Below are 17,708 nucleotides of genomic sequence, written 5' to 3'. Positions count from 1 at the left end.
TATAAACTTGATGAGTAGTATTTCGAGCCAAAACGAGCCGAACACGAACAAACACATCTTAGTTTGTGTTCGGCTCGTTAGCTTATCGAACAAAATTAACAAACCGAACACAGGCTTCTTAACGAGTCGAACACGAGCTGTTCGCGAACAACGAGTCGTTTTGATAGCTTTAGTGGTTACAACCACCTATTAAGCCAATGAGTGCCTCAAAAACCTCTTTGAAATTTGTGAAAACCGATTTTACTCATCTAGTAAATCCGCTGGCGCTTAAGCGCGGGATCTCGGCGCTTAGGCGCGACCTTCTCTGTTTAACCGACGCTTAAGCACCGGATTTGGCGCTCAGGCGCAAAAACTCTTGCACAATTTTTCACCTTTTTGCTCTAAATTTGATCCTTTTTCACCTTTTTAAGCATTTTTTCCATTTTTACTTGTATCTGCAAGAAAAACACAAAAATACCTTCCATTAAAGTGCAATATCTCAAAAATAGGTATAAAAATGTGTCTAAAAATACTATATATTTTAAGTGTATGAGCACCCGAACTGTCCAATAGTGTTTCCTCAGCGGTTGTGCACAAATTTGGAGATATATTCACAGAAGAATCGCTGAGGAAGGGATTTTTCGACATTTCTAATTTCTCCAGAAAGGATGAGAGGTCGTAGAAAGGTGTAGGAAATGTAGATTTTTACTTCTTTTTGGATAGATTGGTGAGGGGATTTTGAGAGATATTTGTAAGGGATTGTATTAGCATTACATGGACCAGCAAGACACTTTGTTGGAGGGAGTTTCATCTTTCTTTAAGAGGCAAAAAGTTAAGTATTGTGCTCTTCATTTTCTTGTACTTTTTGTAAACACTTATTTAATGGATTTCCTTTGAATTAATCAAGTTTTTTGTTCTATGTGACACCAGCTTTATGAAGTAGAATTCTTATACTTTTCTTTTGCAATGAATTAGATGAATGTTTAGGATGTTATAATAGGTTATTCATATCATAGTGATGGTTCTTAGTTCATGCTTCATTTAAATATATATTCGGTCATTTGGTATGTTAAAATTTGTCGTTAACCCATAAGTTCTGGAAGGGCTATGACTTTAGTAACTAGGAGGAACCACATTAAACTTATGAGTAAAGGAAAAGTAGACCAAAGATTAATTGGAATGTTAGGAAGATATTTGTTGATATGGTGTAACTGGTGTTTCTAGGGCGACAGACTAGTTTCCTACCAATTTGATCTAGGGCTTCATACCTTAAATCTAAGATTGGAGGGATATTAGGAGAAGGAGACTTTAGGGTGACAGGCTAGAAGTTTCGTCGTGACAATATAGTTATTTTAAGGAATCAACCCAAGCTTAACTAAACTATGCTATACACTCAAAAGAGGTTAACTTACATTTTTTCTCCTATTGTCACTAGCTACATTAGATTCTAAGCATCTCATTCTTATACATTATCTAAGTCCCCACAAGAGAAAGGTAGTTTTTACATTTTAAAATTTACCAAGCCAATTGATCTATTTAGGTTTAACTTTAGATTTAGGTTTGTATTTAGGAGTATTCGATAGAAAAACATTCTTAATCGATGTTCCAAACTAAGAACTGATAGTAGTAGACTAGAACTTAGCCTAAGGGATTTCTTACCTTGCTTCTTTGTGGGATCGATAATCGAGACTCTATTAGAGCCCTATATTACTTGAACCATACGTATACTTGCGTTGATAAGTGTGACTTTACCATTATTGAATATTATATATATACATCTTTATCGAACCTATAGAAACTGGGCCAAGTTTTTGGCGGGGAAACAAAATAACTGTGTAATTATGGGTCGGGTCATTCCACCCTTTCATTCGTCTAATAAAAATATTTAACATCAGAAAAATGAGAAGATTATGCAATAAAAAAGATAAGAGAAAACTTATGAAGTCCTTATCCACTTAGAGCCAGGTGCAAAATGAGTCAACACACTCTTAGATCATGAATAGTTGAAGGATTAGGAAGACGCTTCCTCATCTCCTTACTCCTCTTATGTTGCTTTTGAGGAAGTACCTCACAATCGCTGATTGGTAGGGGCTTCTTTAAAGGTGTTGTAGGAGTCAGCTTATGGGGACTGTTATTATACATTTTCAACATCACTGTCAAAGAATGCTCAAAGTGGATGGAAAGCTTAACCTTGAATAGAGATTTCTCACTCACAAAATCATAGATGTGTTGCACATCAAACTACATCTCCTTAAGATCCCAACATCCTAGCATATGTAGTATTCCTTTCCTTGTTTCTACAGATTCTCAGTCATTCCGAGCAAAGGAGTATCTTATTGACCACTGTCTCATAAGATCCTTCAATTAGAAATCCAATGTCTTATTTCTTAAAAGCATGCAACCATGTGTGTCACTAAGAAATCTACCAAATTAGGCCACAAATCTCCAACATCAACTTTGACCCATAATTTCTAAAAAAAGACGATCAACCCAAAGATGATTTTCAAAACCCAATAAGAAATCTGCCAATCTAAATTTCAATCATCTTTAGTATATCCATTAAAGCGGGTGCCGACGTGAATCATAAATCGGCTCCCAAGACCACCTCATGAATGGCGACATATTTGAGAGGAGGAGAGTATGATTAATCAATTGAAGATGGTAGCTTCACCACCATATCATTTGAGAAATAGTACTCCCACCCGAACAAAATTAATTCACCGTTCATCACCTTTGACACTGCCTATAGGGGTTCTAGCACATCCTTTTGTTTACAACAAGGCAAGGTTCCCCAGATATCACCACCTTAGCAACGTTAAAGAAGATCTGAGATTTTCTGCTAGGTAGGTTAGGGACAACATTAATCTTTAGAGCAATGATAAAGAAGATTCTGGATTGCTTGATAGGTAGAGCCAGATACAGCATTCTCCTCTTTATCCTCATTTTCTTCATCAAGATGATCTTTCACTCTCTTTGGGCTTGGGATGTTCTCCACTTGCACTTCCACCTTCCTCCTCCTCTTGAGATAATTTTTGTACTCTTCCTTTCTTGGGCTTGGGAGCCCCCTATGGATCTCCTCCCTTCTTGTCTCCTCTTCTATTAGCCCCCCCCCCCCCCCTCCTCCTGCTTCAATCTCCCTCCTTTAGTGATGAGACTCTCCACATCCTTAACTCCTTTTTATTGACCCAGGAAGACCAAGTCTTGCATATTTTGGCCCCAAATCTAGCCTATGTTTGAATTAATCTGGGTCCTTGGACCCACCAACTCATCCAAACTGCCAAACATAGACTGCCGGCTCCCACCACTTGATCACAGTCATTGGATGCATTGCCTATCTCCATCGCATGATCATAGCCATCTGATTCAATCCCATAGATCACTGGCCAACATACGAGTCACACAGTCGCGATCTCCATCTCGCTGTGCCATGTAGATTTTAGCCTGCTCTGGCTTGACGAATAGACCAAGTGATCTGCTCTTTGGCCCAACTTGGTCCTATCGACCTGCCTAAAAAAGAGGCCATGTAAATGTTGGAAGGGGGATTCAAACCCCTTCTTTAAGGGTGTAAAACAGAGCCTGACTAATTGAGTTGAGAAGTTCTAATACTTATCAGCAGGTGTTTTTTATTCGTATATTAATCCAACTAAGATATACACACTTATATGAAAATAAATCAAAAGTTTTTGTAACACATATAAAAGTGAAACACACACACACACACACACACAACACCATCATAAAAATAAAAATTGTAGAATTTTGATATTTTCGGGAGACAAGGTTGGTTACACCCCAAAATAGTGGGGCAACTAGTACAACATCAACAATTTTTCTATTATTTAGCATGAATCTTCGTGCATGGTATAAATCTCAAGGCAAAATCTCTAGCAATAAATTTTCAATCTTCAATTAAAAGTTATCTAGAACTTCAATTTTAGTATAGTAGTCAAATTGACCGACTCTACAAGACGGGCCTAATGATACCAAATTAGTCAAATCTAAGTCAATTCAAGCCCACATTTAAGAGATTTTTGGGCATAATTGGAAGATCGAACAAATTCCAAAACTAACAAGCTTATAGTCAAATCGAGTGCACTGACAAGTCAAATCCAACTAGCTCAAGATCGTTCAATTTCGACTTCATTAAGACACTCAAATTGCCATCAAATGTAGACTAATCAAGAGAAACTTTTTAAGCCATCCGGTCAGAGTGAATTGGATTTCTTATTTATTTGCAACATAAATTTTATAAATAGAGCCCTAGCCCACCCTTGTGAATATGACTAGATCTTAAGCAAGAAAAAGGCTAGAGCCTTGAAAAGCGGGAGCTGAAGCCTAGGGTCCTGGATTGGAGTGGTATAAATATAAAAAATAAAATTTAGGTGTTAGATATAAAAATATACAAGAATTTTATATAATATGTATGAAAATGTCCCATTTATATAATATGTTTTAAATTGTTTTACTAAGCGGAGGTGTAATGCTCATTTTTCTAGAAACAACTCTCTCACAGCTGTAAGAATACAGCTGCAACAAACAAACAACAACTTTCCCCACATTTCTTACAGCTGCAACAAACAAACAACAACTTTCCCCACAACAGCTTCCTGGGCAGCTGCAGCTGAAAAACTGAGAAGCTGCAACTACCCCAAACATAACCTATGTTGTCATTTCTTGCTTGTGGTATAAAGGGCTGTAACTATAATCTCCAACTTATAGTGCAATATTCCAATTATCTATAATGACCCATGATTTTTCTCCTTTTTAGATTATCCAAATAAACTTTTTGATGTCTCTATTGTTCTTAATTTTTTTTTATGAGAATATGTGGTGAAATTTTATATATAACATTAAGATATTAATTGGTTAGTCTATTATCATAAATTTTAAAGCACGCATCAATATATATATATATATAAAAGATGTGATTTGCAATATAACCCATTTTAGCCCGCCTTGCGGGCTAGATGTATTGAATTAGGGCAGAACTATAATCAAATAAATCGCATCCTCAGCAGTCCGTCAAGATTTTAGCTTCCCAGTTTACCTTTCCGACGTAGTTTTTCAATTATTTGCTGGACCTCTCACCCAAGCAGGTTCGATATCTGAGACCCCACTAACTTTCCGCTTCTTCAGCGACCGACGCTGCTGGATAGCTGCCTATTCATCGCCGGCTACTTTGCCGTCCTTTAGACCTCTTTCCGCCGTGGCCGAGCAGGGATAAGCTGTGAACCGAAAGGTACAACGAATATGGATTTTTATCTCAGAATGGAATATTTTAAGTTTAAAGCTTTTTTTTTCTCAGCAATTTTCGTGCCTTACGAGTCTTTTAGGATATAACTCATGAAGGGTGATTGCTGTATATTCAGATTTAGTAAAACTGTTTGGTGGGACTTCTATTAAATATCTTCAATCCTGATGACAACTATTGAATATTGTTAAATCCTCATAATTTGTTTGACTTTTATTTAGGATTTCAGATATAAATGAATATGATAAAAGTCGGATTTAGCTAAGAATATTTATACATACACCGCTAAATTCTGATGTATTTACACATCTAATACCTAAACATTAATATTTACTTGTCTAACACTCAATTCCTAAACATCACATCAAAAACATCACTAATATTAACTTTTTTTAAGTGAAATACATCTTTTAATATATATGTTTTGATAAAAATATGACATTGAAAGTTATATATATATAAATATCAAAATTTAGGTGTTAGATATGTAAATTCATAAGAATTATGTGTTAGATTTGTGCACATCATAGATTTGACCATGGTTTGATTGGCCTTCCATAACACCTTGCATTATCGGATTTCTCATACTTGACTATAGTAACTAGTTATATAAAACTATTTGTGCTGCATAGTTTTTTTTTTTGTCTTTTTTATTAATTAAATTATCCTGTGCAAATAATTTGAAGGATAATACAATAAGAAAATTTTCTCAAACAGTATCTAATGCATTCTGCTTGTTATTTTCTTAATACATGAATTTGTTGATTATCACTACTCTTTGATAAGTGTGATAATTATCCTCTATTTTCATCTTAGTCGTTTGATTCCATCCATTAGATTGAATGTAATGGCACAAGCTACCCAAAGATGACAATAATCATATAAAAGTTATTTTTAATACATAGTATCTAAAGGCATATAAAATAAACTAGTTTGAAACATAATTTAATAAATAGGTTCCATCAAATAACACTTATGCATTATTTAGAGTTTTTTTCTTAAACATAATTTACTCGTACATGTCACTCTTTGATAAACAAAATAATTCCCATCTTCCTTTATCTCAGTTTTATTATTCCATCTATTGAACTGAATCTAATGGCATAAGCAACCGGAGATGACAATGATCATATACCATCCATTCATAACACAACATGAATCCTTACATGGGTGGCCAATTGTTGATTTCTCTTGTATATTCCATACTAGTTGCATGCCCTCACATTGTAATGGGTGGTAAAAATACTATATCAATTAAATATGATTGTACAACTCTTTTGATTATTTAGATTTTAGATATTTTTATTTCTATCTGAAATGATGGCAAACAAGATACATTTTTAGTGAAATTTAGAATATGATATTTACACTATTATAAACATTCATGTATATTCATACTCATAAATTGTATTAAATTATATATATTTAAACTTAGTTGAACAAGTATTGGTTGGGAATTGGGATACTCTATATTGTTTTTGTTAATGTTTGGTAAGCTTTGTCTGAATGTATAATATAGGCTGGGCCTTCTCTTGAAAAATATTTTCATGCATAGCTAATTTTATTTTAAATTTCTTAAGCAACTTATGATGATGAAAAATATGGAGGCCTTCAAGATCATCAAACCAAAAGTAAGGCATACATATCTGGCTCCCCTAGGTTCACATAGTTTTTACATTTATGAATCTTATATATTCAAGGAACAATACAAACAAAATGTTGATAGTGAGGCTTGTGAGAACCTGTAAAGTTTGTTATAATCATATGGAAAAATGAACTTGCAAGGGGAACAAATTAGTCAGAGAAAGATAAAATTCATTGCAACTTACAATGTAAGTCCAATCCTAAGACAACACAAAAAACCTTTGAACATCATCATGCTGAATCCACAGAAAAACATGTCAAATAAATGATAAACTTAAATGACTAGAATATCAAAGGACTATAATTTAAAAAGGGGAATTATAATTTTATCATGGCCCGAAGGCAAACAAAGTGGGAGATGCTAAATTTATAGGGCTTCCCTAAAGAGGTGCTATCTTAAAAATATATCTTCCAAGATTTAAAAAAGTCAACAAAAACGCAAATGGGGGATAATTAGAGAGAAACACTCAAGAATATTTGATTGGGGCTTCCTAGAGATGGCCATCGACAACATGAGCCGAGTAAAACAAAAAATTGGCTTAAGTGGCAACCAACAGTAGACTTCCATGATCACCCATAAAAACAAAACTTCTGCAGAGAACAACAAAGCCAGAGCACTAAGGGCAATTTTGGAGAAGTGGGGATGAAAGGCAAAATTTTTAAAAAGATATCATTAAATGGCCAATGATACTGAAAGGAGAATAACAACCTGGGCTTAAAAATAGCCAACAATGGGCAACCAAGGAAACCAAGCATACTGAAACCTGAGAAGACTGAATAGCCAATCCATAAAGATGCAAACTAACAACAACCGACATAGTTTGATGGTACAAATAATTAAGCATCTAAGTAATAACTAATGCCTAATGTGTGGGGCAAGAAGATGTAGTGAAAATTGATAAATAAACACAACCAACAGAGTACCATAGTAAGTGAAATTTAATGGAAACAACATATACATAACAAAATAATTAGTGAAATGTAATAATTAGCACATAAAATGCTTAAGTTGAGGCCAACCAATAAGAGGCTGCAAGCTGCAACCCATAGAGGTAACCTGCTTAGATTAAGAGAAAGTTGTAATTACAAGACCCCAAGGTAATAGTTTGAAGGGTGAACACAAAGGTAAAAAATAGTCAGCATACAAAAATGTTCACAGGGAAGAGCCGAAAAAAAGAATTATGTAAAGGCATATCACCATGATCCTATTTATCAAATACACTTGAAAGTACAACATATCGAAGCAAAACAAATAGCCCATAACCAAGTGGATATAAACAATTAATTTGCAATGAGCATTTTGAAATATAGCGATTCTCAGTTATCATGTTTAATTATACAATTCAATTTCTATAGATGTCCGTAGCTAATATAATTCTAGATCTTATAAATTTGTCCTTTATTACTAACCAAACACTATTTTGCTCCTTTTGGATGTCAAAAAGCTAATGTTGAAATATAAAGAGGAGAAGTTGTGCTTTAATTAAACATATATGAATGTATAATAGTTTTTAGAAAAGATGATTTTAAGGCCTAACTCATCCGTTTCAACCAAACTATATTAAAAACAAAATATGGATAGTGCCAATCCATGGATGAAGCCAACAATATCAACACTAAGGGAATTTTGATCTCCCAATTAATCATAAAATATCACTGTGGCATTCCCTTGGTAATTCTCAATGATACACTACAATCAATTTCACTAGGGTTGCTTTTATTTCAATTAACAAAATTGAGTTTAATAAAATCTTTTGGTGTTTTGATCCAAGAGATAATAAGGTTTGCTAGGAAGATTAGATTTTGAAGCTTAAATGCTAAATAGGTTTGAATATTGCATATCATTTTTAATATTATTTTTAGTAAAGTGTTTACCATACGAAAGAATAAAACAATATATATTTTATCACTCTCCACTTAATCCTATCATTAATGGAAGCACATTTTCTTTACAGTATTTTTCTTATTCAGTTGAAATATCAGAATAATATTTAAGTAACAATTTTAATGTAATCAATTTTTACCTTTTACTGAAACTAGTTGTGGAATTCTGAGTTATCTTTTTTAGTTTTATTGCCTCATTTTTATATCATATTTCTTTTCTTCTTGATTTATGTTTTCTTTGATAACTTGTAATTGTTGCAATAATCTTACCGTAGCCATTTCTTATTATATAAGACGAGTTGTAATTTGATTATTGAGAAATAAGAGAATATGATTTCTTATTATATAAGACGAGTTGTAATTTGATTATTGAGAAATAAGAGAATATGATTTTCTCCACCTTTCTTTATGGTATCAAAGCTTGGTTACAAACCCTAGCTCTCCTTCCTTCGCTAGAGCCTCTCCTTGCAGTGGCTAGCCCCTGTAGGCCCTCTGTCGGATCGTCTCTTTGCTGGTGCTTTTCTCCTTGCAGTCGATTTTTTTCTGTGCTTCCTAGCAAACGCTTTTCTCCTGGTAGACAATTTTGTCCGCGCTTCCCAACAGATGATCTTCTCCTTCCCTCTGGTTGGATAAGGAAATCCCACACCTGCGAAGAGAAACTACTTCTTCCTATACATGTTCTTTCTGCTATCTTTCGCCAGTTCTTCCTATACACCCTACAGGTTCTCTTTTAGCTATAGTTATCAGCCAGCCTTCTAGACATCTCTCCTTATTCTTGCCTTCCCATCGACAACCTAGATATTAGCCGCACCTGGCTGGCTTCCTGCCTTCATAGTCGATCCTTCCCGAGCAAGCGAATCAACCACAAGCATTCCTCTTCTCCTATGACACAATCAACCAAGAACTTGCTCCAACACTAAAGGTGCATAGCGCTTATGACAAAGTACATCATGAATATGTCGACCTCTATTCTGGAGGTTTGTTTGGAATCAAAGACTAGAAATTTCTCCAAAACAACCTCAGAATTGTCTCATTTATCACAAACAATAAACTCAATGACTACAACTTCTTTCAAGACTCCCATGTGCCTTATGGAAAACCTACAGATTGGAAATCGGGGCAAGGGAGGAGAGACCAAAACCCTATTCTGTGTGGACTGTCAACCTTAACCCTTTCACTAAGGATCAATTGAAGGAGTTGAAGAAACTCTTTTCGACCACGACTGAGCGGCTTACCGGCTTGATGATACACCAAGATATCATGTCCTTCTCTTATCTCGTTAACAATAGAATATTTCGACTTTGGATAATAGATTTAGGTGCAACTAATCATTTGACTGTAAATGTTCATGCTCTCACCAACTATCATAAGTTCACCAACTCCAAATTTATTAGACTTACCGATGGATCTCACTCTAGGATTATTGGGAAATGAAAAGTGAAAGTCTACAAAGATATTCAACTCTTTTTTGTGTTATATGCTCCTCAATTAGATTGCAATTTATTTTCAATCAGCAGACTTGTGACTTGAACTGTGTTACTAAATTTCATTCTAACTATTGCGAATTTCTGGTGGTAGATTCGAGAAAGGTGATTGGAATGTCGAATTACATCAAGATCTATATTTGTTTAAAGAAATCTATTCTATTAATACACAAGTGTCTTTTTCTTCCTCCTCTGCCCATGTTCTTGAGTCTGTTGTGTTCGAGTCTATTGAAAGTTAAGTTTTGTTATGACATTGTTGTTGTGGTCACCCCAATTTCTATTATGTTGTAAAGTTATATTCTCACATATTTATTGATAAAACCACGAAGTTTTATTAGTGTGAAACCTGCCAATTGACTAAACATACTCGTCATGTCTATCTTTTGTCTTAGTATAGCCCTCATAGTCTTTTTTTATCTTCTACAGTGATATTTAGGGATCTCTAAAATTGAAAATCATCAACGGAGCCAGATGTTTATTGATGACCACGCTAGAATTAGTTGGATATTCCTCATAAAGAAAAAATTCATCCTGCACAATTTTTTCATTTATTCTATAACATGATTTCCACTCGATTCTATTGCAAAGTTTAGATTTTCAAAATTACAATAGAACAAGTCAACTCTATCCTTAAACCCTACCTTGCAATGAAACTTGACAACAAAATGGGATAATTGAGATGAAAAATAGACACCTATTCGAGGTATCTAGGTCTATAGTGCTTTCTCACAATGTCCCAAAAATTCTTTGGGGAGATGCCGTGCTCATAGCCATTAACCTTATTGGTAGAGTGTCAAGCTGGGTTCTTGGGTTCAAAACCCCTCTTTTTATTATGATGGAAAATATTATGTCAGAGCCTTCTCATCTAATCTTCCCATGATAATATTTGAATGTGTTACTTTTATTCACATTCGTCAGCCAACGCTCACAAAGCTTGACCTAAAATCCATCAAATGTATCTTCCATGGGTATGCTTCTAACAAAAAGGGGTACAAATATTATTATTCCATTACAAGAAAATATTATAACTCCATCGATGTTTCATTGTTTGAAAACTAACCCAGCTATAACAAATATGATATTCAGGGGGAGAGTTCGGGTAAAATATTAGAGTGCATTCGTTTCGTCTTTGGCCATACGAAATTTCAGTTTAAAAGCTGCTGTGAAAAATCTTATGTTCAAAAACTGGCATTTCAAAAGCAGTTGACATGTTTAAAAAACTTAGTTTTGAAAGTACTGTCTGCGAACAAATATCTGAAATACTCATATGTAAATAATTATTATAATAATAACATTTATTTACACATAATTATTATTGGCCCAAATTTTAGTAATTTATAATAATTTACGTATCCTCGCTTTAAAACCTTATAATTTTGTTAATTTATCATAAATATCATGTATTCCATTAATTAATTATATAGGAAAAAAGAATTATACTATAATTAATTAACCATCTCAATTTTAATTATTTGAAGGAAGTTAGTGATTAATATTTATACGAAGATAGTAATAATTACACAACAATATTTAAAGGAAGTTAGTAATTTTAAATAATAATTATAAAATAATATTAAAATTATTACTAACTTCCAGATTATTACGTCGTTTTGGGATAATTGAATGCAGATTTTAGAGTTTAATAATTATTTATATACCCATTGTCGGGTAAATTTTATTGTTTAATTCATAATCTTGATTTGAAATCCCATGTCCAGGATGGCCAAAACGACAAACACGATAGGTCAAGTGTAGTCGCAATATTAAAGGAATTCAAGGTCGTGGTTTTAAATCAGGATTCATGAATGCGGTTTAGAAATCCAGCCGAAAAGCTGCTCCAAATGCACCCTTAGACTTGGGACACTAATCTAGAGTTATCTCAATCTATTCCAATTCTCTACACTACTTTGAATACCCATACTGATCTAGAGTCATCTAAACCTATTCTACTTTCCTCTAACTATCTTGTATCCCAAGTTCCACCAGTTGAGATCATCCAACATGAGATTGACAAAGAACTTTGTGTCTATACCAGGAGAAAGAAATCCATCACGCAAGATAAAGATACTATGCAGCCATAAGACTGTTCACAATAAAACATGAATTCACACATTTGTGTAGTTCCAAGGGATGAGGAATCCAATAGAGAAGACAAAGAAAGTTGTTCAAATTATCCTATCCATGATTATTTTGCATATGGGAAGTATCATCAAATTATAAATTTTTTTAATTTAATTTTGATAGTATGCAGATTCCTAAGACTAATTATGAAATACTTCAAAGCCCAGAATGGAAAAAGACTGTTGAAGAAGAGATCCAAGCTCTTGCCTTAAATGACACATGGATGTTTGCAAAATTTTCTCCAGATAAAAGACTTGTTGGGTGCAAATAGTTGTTCAATATTAAGTACAGAGAAAGTGGGAGCAGCGAAAGGTTCAATGTTAGGTTGGTAGCCAAAGAGTTCACTCAGTCTGATGGGATAGAATATTAAAAGACATTCACTCCAGTGGCCAAATTAAACACTATAATAGTTTTTCTTTCCTTGGCAGTGAGTAGGGAGTGGGAACTACATCAACATGATATCAAGAATGCATTTTTGATTGGAGACTTGAGGCAGAAGTGTATTTGAAAATTTCACCCCGATTGAAAATTGTTTCATATAAACATTTGGCTTGTGAACTAAGAAAATCACTTTATGGTCTCAAATAATTTCCAAAGTCTTTGTTTGACATGTTTTCCAAGATTGAAATTTAATTGGTGCATCCAATGCCAAGTTAATCTTACAATATTCATAAAGCATACCCAGGGAGGTCAGGAGATACTGCTCATTGTCTATGTAGATGATATAATCCTTACATATGATGATGAAAAAGTGATTAAAAAGATGGAGGTTTTTGCCACTGAGTTTTAAATTAAGGTCTAAAAGCGATGAGATACATTTTGGGCATGGAAGTGGCAAGTTCAAGATGGGTATTGTGATATTCCAATGAAAGCGTATCCTAGACTTACTAAAAGAGACAAGAATGTTGGGGTATAAAGTTGCTGAGATGCTTATGGATTTCAATAGAAAAAAAGGGCGATTACGTACAGGGCTCCCAAAACATTGCTATTTACAAATCAAGCACCCTCTTTCATCCATTTTTAAAATTCTCACTCAAATATCAAAGGTCATGATAAAACCCCAACCCATGTTTTTCATTTTTATCAAATTCACTATGGTTTGATCATGTGACGCGTAAATGCATCAATTTCATAGTTCAAAAAATTACCTAGGTGTTTGATTTGTAAATAACAATATTTTGAGTGCCCTATATGTAATTATCCATAAAAAAATTACATTCACGGGGGAGAAAACACCGATGAAAAAAGGTATATACTAGCGACTGATGGGTAAACTCATTTACATATCATACAATAAACTTAATATTGTTTACATTGTTGGCATTTTGAGTCAATATATAAATAGTCTAAATGAAGAATATTTGGAGATGGTTTACAAACTATTGAGGTTTCTTAAGAAAACCTCTGATAAAGGGTTGCTGTTTAAGAAATCAAACAACGAGGAGGTAGATGTTTACATTGATGCTAGTTGGGCATAAAAACTCATGGATAGAAGGTCCACTTATTAGATATTGTTCATACGTGTGGTAAAATCTTATGACTTTAAGGAGCGAGAAGCAAGCAGTGGTCTTTAGAAGTAGTGCAAAATCTTAGTACCAGTCACTTTAGCAATTTGTAAAGGAATATGGATCTAAAGTTACTAAATGAGTTGGGATACCCTACTGCCAATCCCATTAAGATGTTCTGTGACAGCTTAGCTGCAGTTAGTATTGCAAAGAATTTTGTGCATCATGATAGGACCAGGAACATTGAAATTGCTAGACATTTTATCTCTGAAAAAGTCAATAAAGGTATTTTTCACTTAATTTATATTCCAACTCATTTTTAAGTCGTCGATGTCTTCATTAAATTTCTATCTCTAGGCAGCTTAACTGATTTGAATACAAAGCTTGGTTTTTACAACATCTATGACCCAACTTGATGGGGAGTGTGGAGTTTGAGTTTCCTATTATAGTTTTATTCCCTTCTTATAATGTCATATTTTTTTCTTTCATGAGTTATGTTCTCTTTGGTAAGCTGTGATTGTTGTAAGTTTTTCGTTTGACTTTCCTTATTTCATAAGGAGAAGAGTTGTAGTTTGATTATTGAGACATAAGAGTATGATTTTCTCCACCTTTCTTCGCTAACCTAAAAATTGAGAAAGGCAAGATCAAAATTGGGATTTGGTCATTGAAATATGGAAAATGTTCCAAACTTTCTTGCTTGGGTTATCAATGGCAAGGTGAATTATGGATTATTTATCACTATAGCATTGACGTTTAGAAGTAAGGGCGATGCGCTTAATTTTGAGTGTAAGAACAACATGTATAAGTTCTTTCTTAGTTCTTCAATAAGTTTTTACCAAATTACTTCTATTTGGTGGAAACGATTAACAAAGCCTCTGTTGACCTCATTTTTAGTGAGGTCATAGTTTTCTACTCCCAGAATCCCAAATCTAGCCTTAGGAGTTCCTTGTTGACCTCTTAGCAGACTAGTAATGGAGCCCACCTCCCGTAGAACTTCAAACCACTTCTTGACTCATTTTTGTGAAAAACTCGCATGAGTGGTTCCAAGCACTCAACTTTTAGTTGCAAGGGCTAAGGACCAACATGTAGAGGGCCCGAAAATGAGTTCCTATAGGATCAACGACCTTAGGTGAACCCTTTGTGACTCAATTACTCGCGAACGCCGCAATTCACGCACTCACTGCACCACACACGACTTTGACTTGAATCGACTCGCCCGTCGGCGAACTCAGCCGGATGATCCCGGATGACGAAACGGACTGCACGGATGCGTCCGGGACGTCAATTTTAGCCCGGAAGAACACCCATATTGTTATGGTTTCTCGCGAACGACTAGTATGAATATCGATGCACATTTTTTTTATTTAACGGGTCGGGCTGGACTCGGGCTTAACACAGGCTAAACGATTTCAGATTTCAAATTTCAATTTTCAATTTTCAAATTTATCATTTAATCCCCCATTAAGCTTTTCCATTTAAGCTGGCTGACTGAAAGGAAATCATTCAATTCTCCGTCAATGCTTCGCTTAACGACTCTGAAATTTTCGGCTATACAGTTCAATTCGCCCCTTTTTTCCTCTTCGGTTGGTCCCGCTCGATCGCGCTCCCACTCCCGCTCGCCTTCTCCCCCTCTCTGCACTGCGCCTCTTCCTCCTCTCGCCCGATTCCTTCCTTCGGCACTAGAGTCCCCCGCTCGACTCCCGATCTCCCGCACCGAAGCCACAGACCCCGCCTCCTCCTTTCCTCGAATCCCTCCTCCCGCCCGGTTCGCCTCCCCCGCTCGACTTCTCCCTCTCCCGAGCTTTCTCTGCTCGATTTCGCCCAACAAAAAGGGACAAGGCGCTCGACCCTTTGCTACGCCGAAAACCTTCGCTTCGCTCTTCTCACGTCGAACAGCAGCTCGACGCTGCTCCAACCGAAGGTCGCACTCCCTCGATACCACCCCTCCGCTCGCTTGCTCTCCTCTGCGACTCAACGCTGCGAACCGAGCTCCCATCTCCCGCTCGCCTCTGCTCCTTTGATCGGCACCGAAGAAACCCAACTCCCTCTTCTCTCTCATCCGCAACTCCCCGCCATCATCGCAGCAACAACCCAACCTTCCTCTACCTCCTTCCTCCTGCAGCTTTCACAGATGTTCCATTCTGTCCGAAACCCGAAGAGACGTGGAAGCCAAGGAAGATCATCCCTCCCATCACAATAAAGAACTGAAGCCTTCTTCCATTCCTTCACACTTACCTCAAGACAATGCAGCTTCTTCCCCGGACTTAATGCATAGAATCTTCTCCGCCGGCTCCGGTGATCACCGGAAGGTTTCCGCCGTGGAGGACTTTTTAGTCCATTACTAGCCTTCAGGTTTCTCTACTTCTCCCTTTGCTCGTACTGACTGGTTGGTGGGCTGGTGTAAAAATTAAGGGGATGTGTTTGTTTACTACTAGTATTAGAGGATATTAAATAAGAAGTATGCGGCAAATTAATTTATATTTAGTTTGAATTATATTTTTAACCCACGTGTACCTTATTATGTATTTATTCAGTAGGACCCACCTCACTTTGCGAGATTAAATAAATAAAAGAAAACTGATTTTTTGGCCGTGGGGGCATAAGAAAATGAATATTCATATAGGTGTCTTACGTTAGGACTCATGTTTTATTTGTTGGGGCCAACATATAATCTTATTTCTTCAATGGATTGCTTCATGTATCATATTTCACCCATATGTAATCCAGGTTTATTATTGAAAAACAATATATCTGATTTGATGAATTCATTTGTTCAATGCGTAAGAAAATACCACCAAAATATTATTACAATACCACCACAATATCACAACAATAACATCATTCTTCTAAAACTTGATTAACACTTTTTTTTCGGTAGCCATTTTCAAAATAAGAATATAACATCCCATTAGTGTAGCCTAACGTATAAGCATTATATATTGCTGGTTTCGAAGGCTTTATATGGCACCCGGGTGCTGATTCATCTATTATTTTGGGGTATTTGAGCCCCATTTTAATGCTGATTTTGAGGGACTTTTCTTGGCATTATATATTGCTGGTTTCGAAGGCTTTATATTCATCTATTATTTTGGGGTATTTGTGCCCCATTTTAATGCTGATTTTGAGGGACTTTTCTTGATGTTTTAATGTTGTTTGGAGGGTAATTAAATGCATGGTTTTTGGGATTGTTAAGGGGCTTGTTTTGCTGCACTTTCTTTGGTCTGCTTGGTGGCTTGTGGGTTGCACTTTTTGGTTCAGTTTTGTGGCTTTTGGACTGCACTTTTTTGAGTCTCTTATGGCTTTTGGATCTCATTTCTTTTTATGCTGAATTGGAAGACTTTTGGGCCGATCAAAGTATTGTCTTGGGACAAACGTAAGCACTCTTCTCGGGAGTCTAATTAATTACATTTGTTGAAAGATTTTAAACGCTTTTAGGTTGATTCACTTACTATTTTCTCATTGGATTTATTAGTTTTGGAAGTGGGTCAACCCTCTCTTTTCGTTTTTTTTGTTATTTTTGTTAAATGGTCAAGTAAAAAAAATGGGAATTACTGATTTAATTACTTGAAAGACACTTAGAAATATTTGAAAGTTAGTTGGAAAACACTTAATTGAGGGTAGAACACTTAATTGAGGGTACACTTAATTGAGGGTAGAATGCCTAAATCACTTTAAGCACAAGTTAAAGTATAAGCTTCTAGATTTTAAGAACATACCCTAGGTGAGAATTCATCCACCTAATTCTCAGCATAGACTTCCTAAATTTTAGGAGCACACCTTAGGTGAGAGTCCATCCAGCATAGACTTCCTAGATTTTAGGAGCACACCCTAGGTGAGAGT

At 35.4% G+C, this 17,708-nt stretch overlaps 1 protein-coding gene across 1 annotated transcript in view; it reads left to right on the top strand.

The window, feature by feature from the left end:
• Positions 1-4,909: 4,909 nt before the first annotated feature.
• Positions 4,910-17,708, top strand: part of LOC110023153 (cilia- and flagella-associated protein 20) — a 23,534-nt gene continuing 10,735 nt past the window's right edge. The window contains exon 1 of the mRNA XM_020722424.1: positions 4,910-5,218. The gene's annotated coding sequence lies outside the window, so the exon portion shown is untranslated. The remainder of the gene's footprint in view (positions 5,219-17,708) is intronic.

Source organism: Phalaenopsis equestris, unplaced genomic scaffold, assembly GCF_001263595.1.
Source record: "Phalaenopsis equestris unplaced genomic scaffold, ASM126359v1 Scaffold000219, whole genome shotgun sequence".
Classification (NCBI taxonomy): domain Eukaryota; kingdom Viridiplantae; phylum Streptophyta; class Magnoliopsida; order Asparagales; family Orchidaceae; genus Phalaenopsis; species Phalaenopsis equestris.
The sequence above is the reverse complement of the archived record's forward strand: the minus strand, read 5'-3'. Positions and strand labels throughout refer to the sequence as shown.